Here is a 12,288-nt window from a genome sequence, read left to right as displayed (position 1 = left end):
GCTGAGCATCGGGAGCCAAGGCACACTGATTGCACAAGTGTGCAGTGCATTACTGGGAGTTGACTAAGTCCCATGATACTTTAAACCAGAGGGCAAAGGCTGAGAGGTTTGTGCTGAGCTCTAATTGGTGGAGCTCATTACATGCCCATGGAGAACAGCAGCAGCAGCTTAGTCATGGGAGGGTTTTTAATCAAAGGCAGCACTAGGTCTGTGTGTGTGTGTGTGTGTGTGTGTGTGTGTGTGTGTGTGTGTATATATATATATATATATATATATATATATATATATATATATATATATATATATGCAGTTACCCATTGACCAAGTTTATACTGCCTTTACTCTGTGTTTTGACAGTGTAATATTCTCCCATGCAGTGTGCGGCCAGTAATGACAAGTGCAATGGGCCCCCCCTGGCTAAAGTACCACGGGCCCCCCGAAGGCTTAATCTGGCACTGACTGTACACCTGGTCCAAAAGGACATTATTAAACTTCAAAAGGAAAACTACCAATTATATAATAAATTAGACGATATGGAAAATCGCACAAGAAGAAATAACATAAGAGTGATGGGTCTCCCTGAAAGAATAAAGGGCCCTGCCCTTGAAGCCTTCGTTACAGTCTCCCTGCCCCAGCTCCTGGGGATTCAAGCCGACTGTAAAGATCTGATTGTGGAAAGAGTTCACAGGGTGGGTTCCCCACCCAGACCAAATGACTCTCGCCCCCGTGTAGTGCTTTTCAGATGCTTGAACTACTGTACTTGCATAAAGTTGCTATCTGGAAGGTATTTCGCAAACTACAAAACCTGCAATGGGAGGGGAAGAAAATTAGGCTATTTCAAGACTTTTCAGTGGAGTTATCCAGAGCCCGCAAAGCCTTCTCCCCAATTTGCACAGCCCTGGTTACAGAAAAGCCAAAAATTGCCCTCATCTACCCAGCGAAATTAAGGATAGCCACTATGATTTCCATACCCCAGACGATGCCCAGGCGTTCCTAAAAGAAAAACCAGCTTCAGTCTCTGATGACATCTTGGACCATCCTGAATACCCACCTCTGCTCAGCTGACTATTTCACCACCTTTTGTGACTTGTTGGTAGCCTTTAACCAAATTATTGGAAGATCTGACTTTCCTCTTGGAGTATACCTCGTTTCCAATTGATACTACGGAATTCTTCATGACGAAGCCTGACAATACAGTTACCAGTTTTCTCACATTATTTTCTCAATTATATTCTCTGGTTGATTTTATATAGATATGGTTTGTCAACATACATATAAGATGCTAGCCATATTTCTTCAGTATATCAGACCAGCCGCTCAGATGTGGCCAATCACCCATGCTGCCAATCAAACCCCCCTCCCATCCCCCCTCCCCCCCCTTCTTTTATAATTGAGGAACGTGATAGCTGTACAAATCTATCTCAATTAGGGTCTTCGGACCTAGCTCATGCCCCGGCTATTTAATATAACACCACTCTCCACTTAGGAGAATCTATCTCTAGTAGTTTTTGTTAGTGATCTTTCCGGAATGTCACTTAATTATTTCAAGGTTGTTGTAGTTAGTGTACTATTGGTTTATGTATATATGTACCCCCATGTCTTGTCTCTCTTTGGGGTAGATTTATTAAACTTCGATCAGGGGAATATGCGCTATCCCCATGCGTTATGGCAGGGATAGCGCTTCCCCTGATCTATGACACCAGCGATACGGGTGTTAAACAGGCGGCGGTGCGGGGCGGGAGGGATAGTGCAGCGACGTTATTTTAAAAAGAGCGCCTGTGCCTTACCTTATGTATGATCCGGCGACGTGGGGCTTCGTTCTTTATGGAGCCCCGTCCCGGATCGCCATCTTCTTCTGGCGATGTGGGTCTCCTGCTTCATAGTCAGCGCCGCTTGCTGGTCTCCGGCATCTTCAAATCCAAACTGTGCATGCGCCGGGTACACAGCATCCCCGGCGAACATTACCCGGCGCATGCGCAGTTTTAATCTGAAGCCGCCGGAGACCAACAAGCGGCGCCTAACATGGAAAACTGCGCATGCGCCGGGTACGTATGGTGAGAAAAAGTATCCGGCGCATGCGAAGATTACACAGTCGGACGGGAGCGCAGGATATGTTATGGGAGGCAGCGTATCCCCGGCAGCAGGGGATAACGCACTCCCATAACGAAGGCCACTCTGTTCATACATTTGAGTGAAATGCAGGGGAACGTCACCACGATAAAGTGGTGAAGCGAACCTGCATAAATAACGATCGTTATGCCCGCAATGATAAATCTACCCCTTTGTTTCCTTCCCCTCTTTCCCCATGTTTTCCTTATTTTGCAGATGGTTGAGACAAAAAGCACTTAATGGTCTCTGCGAAACGAAGCCTATACTCATCTACTCAGATACATATGACTAATGTGAAGATAGGTTCCCTGAATGTTGGCGGTCTCCACTCTCCAGCTAAATGGGCAAAAGGTTCTAATGTACCTCCAGAAACAGACTGTAGACGTGGTATGTTTGCAGGAGACTCACCTTCTCCCCCATGAAAACTTGAAACTCCAAATGCTAAAATGGCGTCTCACAGCATCAGCACCATATAATAGTAAAGCAAGAGGAGTCGTTATTCTAGCATCAAAATCCCTTCCCTTGGAGGTTTCCTTGGTGCAGGCGGACACTGAGGGTAGGTACCTAATTGTGCATTTGTCGATAAACAACACCCCATACACTTTGTGCTCCATTTATGCACCTACTGTATATTCTAAATCCTTTTTTAAAACAATAGACTTCTTTTACCTCATGTTGCCACCCATATCATACTGTGCGGTGACTTTAATTTGGCATCTCATCCCATCTTGGACAGATCCTCGACCCCCACCCACACGAGACATGTCCCGAGGTTAAGCAATCTATTTATTTTAGAATCATTGCAGTTGGTTGATATCTGGAGGGCTCTTCACCCTACAGAGCCCATCACACTCTCTCGCGCATAGACTACATGTGCGTCTCTACATACCTTTTCCCGGAAGTTAAAGACACATATATCTCCCCGATCATACTCTCTGATCATGCCCTGATCACTATGTCCATACAGACTTCGAAGGAAAAATCCACCTATAGATCCGGGCGATTTCCTGCACATTTAATACATTCCCAGGCCTTCTTATCTCACATAGACTAAACTTGGTCAGACTTTCATGAACACAACTCCCCAAACCTGGTGGATAACCCACCAAACTACTGGATGGCAGCCAAGTCGGTCCTCAGAGGAGCGATCCTACATTATGAATACAATCTTAAGAAAAAACACGCTAATCAATATCTTGCCCAGCAACGAAATCTCTCATAAATCTATTCTGCATATACCACAAATCCTACCCCCTCAAACAAAACCAAATATATACAAGCCAAAAACATATTAGAAGATACTTTACAATCAATGACTGATAAACTACAATTCATCTCCAACTATAAATACCACAGGTTTGGCAATAAGACCAGCAAATAACGTTCTAATATCCTCAATTCTTCTAGACCTCCCATGCTAGTAAACCCCCTAACCCTCCCTGATGGATCCCTTACTATATCTAATGCACAAATCACCCAATGTCAGATTTCTACGCCTCCATTTACTCCACCCCCCCTACAACTATAGACCATTCACACAATCCACGACCTACTCAAACTAATTGTCCTTCACACAATATATGGCCCACCTTAGTACATCCACAAGTCCCAACCCAGTTTCTAACTCCTCTTATAGCTCCCATATCACTACAGGTAATTCATAAAGCTATAAACTCCTTGAAACCAGCAAAAGCCCCAGGTCCCGACGGCTTCTCAGGTGACTTTTACCGCCTCTTTGCAGACAAGGTTGCCCCTATCCTAACTACCGTATTCAACTACATTCTAATTAATTCATCCCTTCCCCCTCATTTCAATTAAGCTATTATTAAAGTCCTCCCAAAAGCAGGAAGAGACCTTTCAAAGCCTGGTTCCTACCGCCCCATCTCCCTCCTGAATTGTGATTACAAACTGCTAACTGAAATTCTTGCCGATCGCCTTAAACCTATACTACCCCACATCATACATCAAGACCAGACAGGCTTCATCTCTGGCAGATTGGGTGGTCCTAGCTGCCACCCAATCCAAATACACGGATAAACCACAAGTAATATACACAAGGTATATCGGGCGCAACAATATTGGGTTCTTATTGGTATTCAAATAACCACATATATAATTATGTTGCTCCCAGGTGAAAATAAATTCAACCAGAAAATCAAAAAAGAGAAAAAAGAGAGCGCACTGTGTTGATCTATCAAACTTAATATATATATTAAAAAAGAGAAAATCAATTAATAATACACATAACCATACATATAGAATAAAATTATTAAAAAACAATAATCGATATCCAGCATTAATGATGGGGTATCCAATCAATATTGAAACTTTTTCATTTGGTTTATTAGCATAGTCCCATCACCTGAGATAAATCAGCTCTGTGCATGTGCCTTTTTAAGAATGAAATATAGAGTTCCATTTAATGTATAGTTACCAGTCCCGCTTTGGCTGAGTGAGGTCTCAAAGGGAAGATGTTATTGACGAGGGATTTATTCGTCCGCTACCACCGGCGGGGCTTAGCTGTGCTGAGAGCCACCGTCGGGAGCAGACAGTCCGTCTCCCGTCTCCCGTTGCCCTCTGGATGTTTGTATGAGGGAAGAGACGTCTCACTCACCGGCCTGATGTTATAGGACGCTGTAGAGTTCGCTGCAGGTCACTCACAGCGGGCGGCCATTCATGCGGTAATCCTGGAAAATGGTTTGAAGGTACAAGGCTGGAGCTGAGTCGGGGGTGATTTTTGCAGAGCAATGCTGGAAACAAATGACAAACAAAATTAATGTAAGTAAATCCGAAATGCTACCACTTTCACTCCCATCCCCTGATACCCTATCACACCCCACTCTATCCCAATTCAAAATCCAATCATCTCACATAAAATATTTAGGAATCCTTATCACTAGAAACCCACACATGCTATACAAAACTAACTCCATTAACAAAAATTGACTCACGATTGGAATGCTGGTTTAAATTCCCTCTCTCCCTCTTAGGTAGGGCAGCAGTACTCAAAAGTGTCATTTTCCCAAAAATGTTCTATTATCTACAATTACTCCCTTGTTTATTCTTCAGATCTGATTTCCTTCTACTAAATAAAGCTTTGTCCAGGGTCCTTTGGAGCGGTAAGAGACCCAGGGGCGTAACTATAGCACAGCAGCCCCTGCGACCGCGGGGGGGGGGGCGCTGTGCATGTGCGGGCGCCGGTGGCTGCAGTGCTATAGTTACACCCCGCTGCCCGGCCGCCATCCCCCTCAGTCTTTACCTGTCAGAGTCTTCTTCAGTACGCGCTGGTCCCGGCTCCCTTCTTCTGCTGTGAGGACCACAACAAAATGTCCACCCCAATGTAGCAGACAGTTCTCTGAAACTGTCTGCTGCATGGGGGCGGACATTTTGTGGTGGTCCTCATAACAGAAGAAGGGAGCCGGGACCAGCGCGTACTGAGCGTAGGTAAGACTGCGGGGGATTGCATGGGCGGCGAGGCGGGGGTTGGTGCGGCGGTGCGGGCGGGGGTTGGTGCGGCGGTGCGAGCGGGGGTTGGTGCGGCGGGGTGCGTGGGTGGGCGCCCTCCCTTTAACGGCGCCCAAAAGCTAGTTACGCCACTGAAGAGACCCCGCATGTTTTTAACGAAGATGATGCAAGCCAAACCTGAAGGTGGCTTACGCATACCTAATTTTCAATTATACTCCTGTTCAAACCATTTCAAGATAATCTCCGACTGGTTACGTAACACATCAATATACACAGACTCAGAACTAGACCATAATATCTTCCAACCCTTCTCTCCCAGTGCTTTGTTGCATTCACCTATTAAACAAATCCCCCCCACATATTTTAGAACATATATTATTCCTAAACACATATGATGCATGGCTCCAAATCAATAGAGATTTCACCACCAACCCATATCTACCAGATTTTACCCCGTCTCTCTCAAACTCCTCATACCTCACATGGAAACGTAAAGGCCTAGATCTCGCTACGAAATTATTTGACCCAGGTGGCCAGATACTCACCTTTGAAAGTCTAAAAACCACATATGACCTCCCCAATAATAATTTTTACATGTATTTACAAATACGCCACTATATCTCCCCCAAAATTCCGTCTATATTGTCTGACCATGGACCTGATCCTCTTACTCCTATATTTACTGTCTTAAACCAGGGCCGCCACTAGAAATTTTGGGGCCTGGAACTGACCTACAGCACCATACCCCCCCCCCCCCCGCACGCGCCCGCCGCTCCCCTCCACTGCATGACAGCACCCTGCCTTCCCCTACCCCGTCCCCATTACTTTCCATCACCCACGGCGCATCGTCCTTTCGGCTCCTTCAGTGTCCACAGTGACAGTCAGGTCCTGCGCACACACTGCACAGTGCGGCCTGCAGAGCTACAGTCCGCATATCTCCGAGAAGTACACTTCAAGACTATACACAGATTATACATTGCCCCTGCGCAAGCTAAACATATGTCCCCATTAGCAACAGGAGATTGTCCGAAATGCAGGATGAAAGATGCCAAGTTCCTACACTATTTATGGACCTGCACTAAAATCCTTACATTTTGTCGAAAGCTAATGGCTTTCATCAATAAGATGTTCTCTATGTCTTTTCCACTGGACCCTCTACCATGTCTATGTCTAAATTTCGATGAATGGTTGAGTACCTTCAGATGCACACATATGATCCCGCTACTTACAATTATGTTCACTGTAGCGAAGAAACTTATCTTAATTCACTGGATAACCCCACTGCCCTGTCTATGTCTGAAATGCACACGAGACTCCTCCAACTCCTACTTTTTGACAAACGCACTCTGATGCTGAATATGATCCCCTCTCATGAACCCTTATTGAGGAAATAGTCACCCTATATTAAAACGTTTGATGATACAAATAAAACACTAGTCCTATCATCGCTAAATGTTGGAAATTTTTTTAAGCATCTGAAATTCCCCACTGTCTAATTCTATTTTAAAGCGACTAGGAGGTGGTGAGTCTCCCTCAAATTCCATATAAAATGCGGGAGTACATAAATTAAGCCGGAAAAGATATTTCATGCTGTTCTACCTTGACTTTTAAACCTGACAAATCGAGACTGGATACCCTGATGTGTGTTTCTTCACACCCCAAACCCAACTATCTGTCAATTACTATTGCAGACACTGCATGCTCTTCTTTCTCCCCTTTTTGTCTCTCATCTTGTCTTGTATTGTCATAACCCCCCCCCACTCATCTCATACGTTTCCGCTGAAATCTTTTGTTGTTTAATAGTAACAGTGGAACTAGGGATACCAATCCCGGGACATTTTTTCAATCCCGGGATTCGGGATTAAAAAATGCTTAATCCCGCGATTCCCGGGATCACGGGATTGGAATCCCTAATAATAAAAAATGCCCTGGTCGCCCACTATTTACTTGCAGTGGGAGCCGGGTGCAGCCGGGAGCCGGGTATGCTGAGTGGGCGGGCGGAAGGGCTGCTGGCTGGGTTGCCGCCGGGTTGGTAGGCGGGGGCTGGGACTGACCTACAGCACCATACCTCCGCCCCCCCCCCCCCCCGCACGCGCCCGCCGCTCCCCCCCACTGCATGACAGCACCCTGTGGCTGTGGGCATTGTGTATACAGATATTATTTATACCAGTCCAAGAGTAATTAATTAAAAATTTGCAGGGACAGAGGCAATAAATCTTTTTTTTTCATAATATACTGGACTTTAAAGCCACACAATTAATAAGTTATTATACACAGCATTAAAAAAAAAAAAAAAAATAAGAATAAAAGTAAAAAAATGAAATAATTTTTTTTTAAGCTTCTTAACTGAGCAATTTCAAAATTGGGGATTAAGAGTACACCCCACCCGAGTTTTTCTTCCTAATCAAATGTGTTATAACTCGGGGGTGCACCACTGACTGTCACATATACTAAGCAATAGCCACATGGCTGAGGCTGGGATGTGATGTTAATATTGGATTAACCTTGATAATAATAGTCAGTTATATCTCCAATTCATTCAACTGATACTAGGACCAATTTTCTCCTGATCACCTGGTGCAGCTTCCCCTCATAAACCTTCTTCTTAGCCAGGGCTGGGCAACACCGTCCCTCCAGATGTTAGTGAACTACACATCCCAGGATGCTTTGAATTAGTTTTGCTATGTGGCCATGCTGAAACTGATGCAAGGCATGCTGGGATGTGTAGTTCATCAACATCTGGAGGGCCGGTGTTGCCCAGCCCTGTTCTTAGCGGATTCTCAAAGTTAAATCTAATATCTGGTACTAATAATCATATATTTGCATACCTCCCAACATTTGGCTTGGAGAAATAGGGACACTCGCGCGGAAAGGGGGCGGGGCGTATGCAAATGAGGGCGTGGCTTATGCTAATTAGCCGCGACTTCATTTTCATACGAGAATAGACGCTGTGCGCATGCGCACAGCGTCTATTCTACTAGATTGGGGGGTCTCCCAACTGCCACCCCCCCGCAGCGGGACAATGCCTGCCGCGGGTGGGACAGAGGGACAGGACCCGAAAATCGGGACTGTCCCTCTAAAATCGTGACAGTTGGGAGGTATGTATTTGGAAATGCTCATTTCCATGGTTTATGTATTCTAGGCCTTGAAATTATCAAGTGCCTAAATAGTAACATACCCCACTGTGATCTTGCAATGTGTCAGCAGGCTAACCAGCCCTTGTGCTGATCCTAGTAAATATAGTATTAGTTAAAAATGTTGCTGAATTATGCCATATATCAATATCTAAGCGTGCACTCCAAGATAATTGTAACAATGGAATATCAGTTCTGTTTCACCAATACACTATTCTAGGTATACAAACAATGTGTCACACCAGGGGTCAGAGTCGACGAGACTGAGACCTCTGGTGGGGACCTGGACCGGTACCTGAACCGGGGAGGTTGGAGAGGACCCTTACGCATATGATGCGTGACAGTGCACCCGAAGCCAATGAACAGTCAATGGTAAAATACAACCGAGTTTTATTTAGCAGATGGTTGTATGCACAAGCAGTAAAGTATGCAGATGAATTGTACAGTCAATGTAGATAGCAATACTTTACAGCTGGATGATGAAGTGGTATCGATGGTGGAACATCGGATCCGGAATATCGGATATGAGGTTGAAGACTGTGGGTCCGGAATGACGGACGGAAACTGGAGACTGTGAATCCGGAATATCGGACTTTAGTGATGGCGGAACATCGATGGTAGACGATGGCGGAACATCGAATGGACCAGAGTCCTGGAGCTAGGCTTGAGTGCTGGGCCGTGGAAGCAGGATCACAGGAGATGGAGTGCCTGGAACTTCACAGGAGATGGAATGCCTGGAGTACACTGCAGAAACGGAGATAACATGCACCAGCAGGAAAACACTTGTGGAGACAAGGACAGCTGAACACACACTGGAGACAACTGAAGCACTAGCAATGAATCTGAGAGCTCCCAGCATACTTATACCCACTGAGTGGCCAGGATTGGCCGGGCAGGTATGACTGGGAGATCAGATCATTAAGGATTGGATAATGCTGACATGTGACTGGAAAAACATGGCAGCCCCCATGTCAGGCTATGGCGAGAAAGAGTGTTTGTAACCACCATGCTTGTGGCCGGGAACAATGGCGGCGGACAGACGGATTGCCGTGCACTGGATACTGTCTCTGTGGGTGTGGAGAGCGGTGCGCCGCGCAGCCGCAGACTCAGCAGCGCTGAGAGGACTGGAGGATGACAGCGATGATGGCGCACGGCAGACAGGATGCAGGCTGGGATGACATCTGAACCGCAAGCTGAGCCTGCGGAGGCACTTAGCCGGTAAGATAGCCTGTCTTAATACCTGGATCGTGACACAATGCAAGATAAAAATACACAATAGTATTACGTTTTCCTAGATACATCCTCACTGTGATTCTGTAGGTTACTCCTTATAAATATTATAATCATACAGTCAGATACCAAAATCTACAAGTCCCCTCATGGTCACCATTGTTATCACCATCTCTCTTATCACAATAATAATTATGGAGAGTGAAATATGGTATAAAATATATTTATTACATGTTTATCTTATATTGATATAATAGTGTATGTATTTGACATCTGCAATAATATTCTAATAGACTTTACAATACAATATGAAGAGTACTTGTAATAACCTGATCCCCAAAATATAAAGGCCCCCATACACTATGTGATTTTGGGACAAATTCATCCGATTTCGGCATAACCGGGTGAAATCGGCCCAAAATCGCAGGTGTGTGACATCTGATCCGATCCGATGGCGGTCCCGTGCGCATCAGACCGGATCAGGGAGGTTGGATGGTCAGAACATAAGATCACGTCCGACCTCCCTGTATGCATATGCCTGCCCACCTGACAGGCATATGCATGCAGACTGACTGGGGGAGCAGTTGGGCGGGCAGTGGGTCCCTGAGCGCTTAGCTGGCGGCGCCAGCGAGTGCTGACCTGGCCGGGCGGTGTGATCACAGATATCATTCAGCAGCGCTGCAGGACGGGCAGTGCAGTGGCGGGTATTAGATTTTTAAAATACCTGTCAAATGACTGATCGTTCTCTGATTGGCTGAGAGCTCTCAGCCAATCAGAGAACGGTCAGTCATTTGACAGGTATTGATGCGCAGTGCCCCTGTGTCCATTGTTCCTCCACTTGCATGACCCCCAGAGCCTGTCAATGTTTTGGGTATGAACCCCAGTGTCTGGGTCCACGAAATTGTAGCTATGGTTAACACGCGCATGATGGTAACCAGCCTGCTCAAGTTGTTGAGTGTTGTACGCGCGCCAACGGTAAGATTATATAGTGGTACCCGGTTCAATATTCGTCTGCATGGCGGACATCAGGGTGCTGGCATCACGGCTGGCCACAGGTGTTACGAAACATTCACCTGTCTCATGGGATATGCCACCAAACAGTCACTGTTGAGGCAGGACGCGTCCAACATGATTTTTTCGCTGTACAAATAAACTTTTATCCACCTCAACTATTTTGCCAGGGCCGCCAATCCGGCGTTGGGGCTGTGACATCAAATCCAGGGTACACGCCTCCTGCATCAAGTTGTTGTAAATAATGGAGTTTTTTCTGGAAATCATGAGGTGGCGCTCACAAAATGTAATGCTAGTTAGCTCCTCAGCCCAAGAAAATATGAAGTGTAGATGGGTCATAAATGTCAGGTGAAATCCTTGAATCCATTGAGCGGCCTGGAGACTAACCTTCTTGCCACAGCTTCTAATGTGGCAGCGCCACATCCGCTCTTTTATATTAAGCCTCATAGGATGCCCATTGACACTGCCCATCTGCGGCAGGTTAAAGATGGTTAATGCTGCGGAAGCCATAACTGACACAATGAAATGTTATGGTGACAAAATGCTGACTGATTTTGCTAACTGCGTAACGCTGACTGACTATGCTAACTATGTAAGCTCCAGCCGGTACGCTGATTCTGACAGGGACGCTAACTACTGAAGCGGCCGCGGGAACACTGTGCTGATTCTGACAGGGACGCTAACTACGCTAACTATGCTGGCCACGGGAACACTGACTACGTAACTGCTGCCGTGAAAATACACAAGTACCGTTTTAAACTTGCTGGAGGGAGCTGTGAAGACAGAGATTGGAGGTAGTAGCAGACAGGGACTAAGGGCAGTATTCAATGAGGCTGATTCGCCATGTTTTATGGCGATTTTGTGCTATTTTCGTGCTGTAAGGCGATTTTTTTGAATAAAAAGGTGAATCACCCTATTCAATGACCAGATGGCGAATACATTTCAAGGTTTTTATCGCCATGATTCACCGAGTAGCAATCGCTATCTTTTTATGGTGAAGTGGAATGTGAACTTTTAAAATAAAGTGTTTTGTTTTTTACATTTGGTGTCAAAAAATCAGGAATTTTATTCTGAGGAGGGGCATGCTATTTTTATTCATGTGCTGTAAGATTCGCCGGTCATGGGCAGTGAGCCCCTGACTCGTTGAATACTGGAGCCGGCGAGGCTCCGGAACGCGGCGGGCAGTGGCGAATGTGCAGCGAATATTAAACAGGATTCGCTGCACATCGTCAAAATTCTCATTGAATACCGCCCTAAAGGTGCATACACACTGTACAATTTTTTTGACCAATTTGGTTGAAAGACATTTCCATTGAACCCAGTGTCCTGGACGAAAGAT

Source organism: Crinia signifera, chromosome 4, assembly GCF_055691185.1.
Source record: "Crinia signifera chromosome 4, ASM5569118v1, whole genome shotgun sequence".
Lineage (NCBI taxonomy): Eukaryota > Metazoa > Chordata > Amphibia > Anura > Myobatrachidae > Crinia > Crinia signifera.
The sequence above is the reverse complement of the archived record's forward strand: the minus strand, read 5'-3'. Positions refer to the sequence as shown.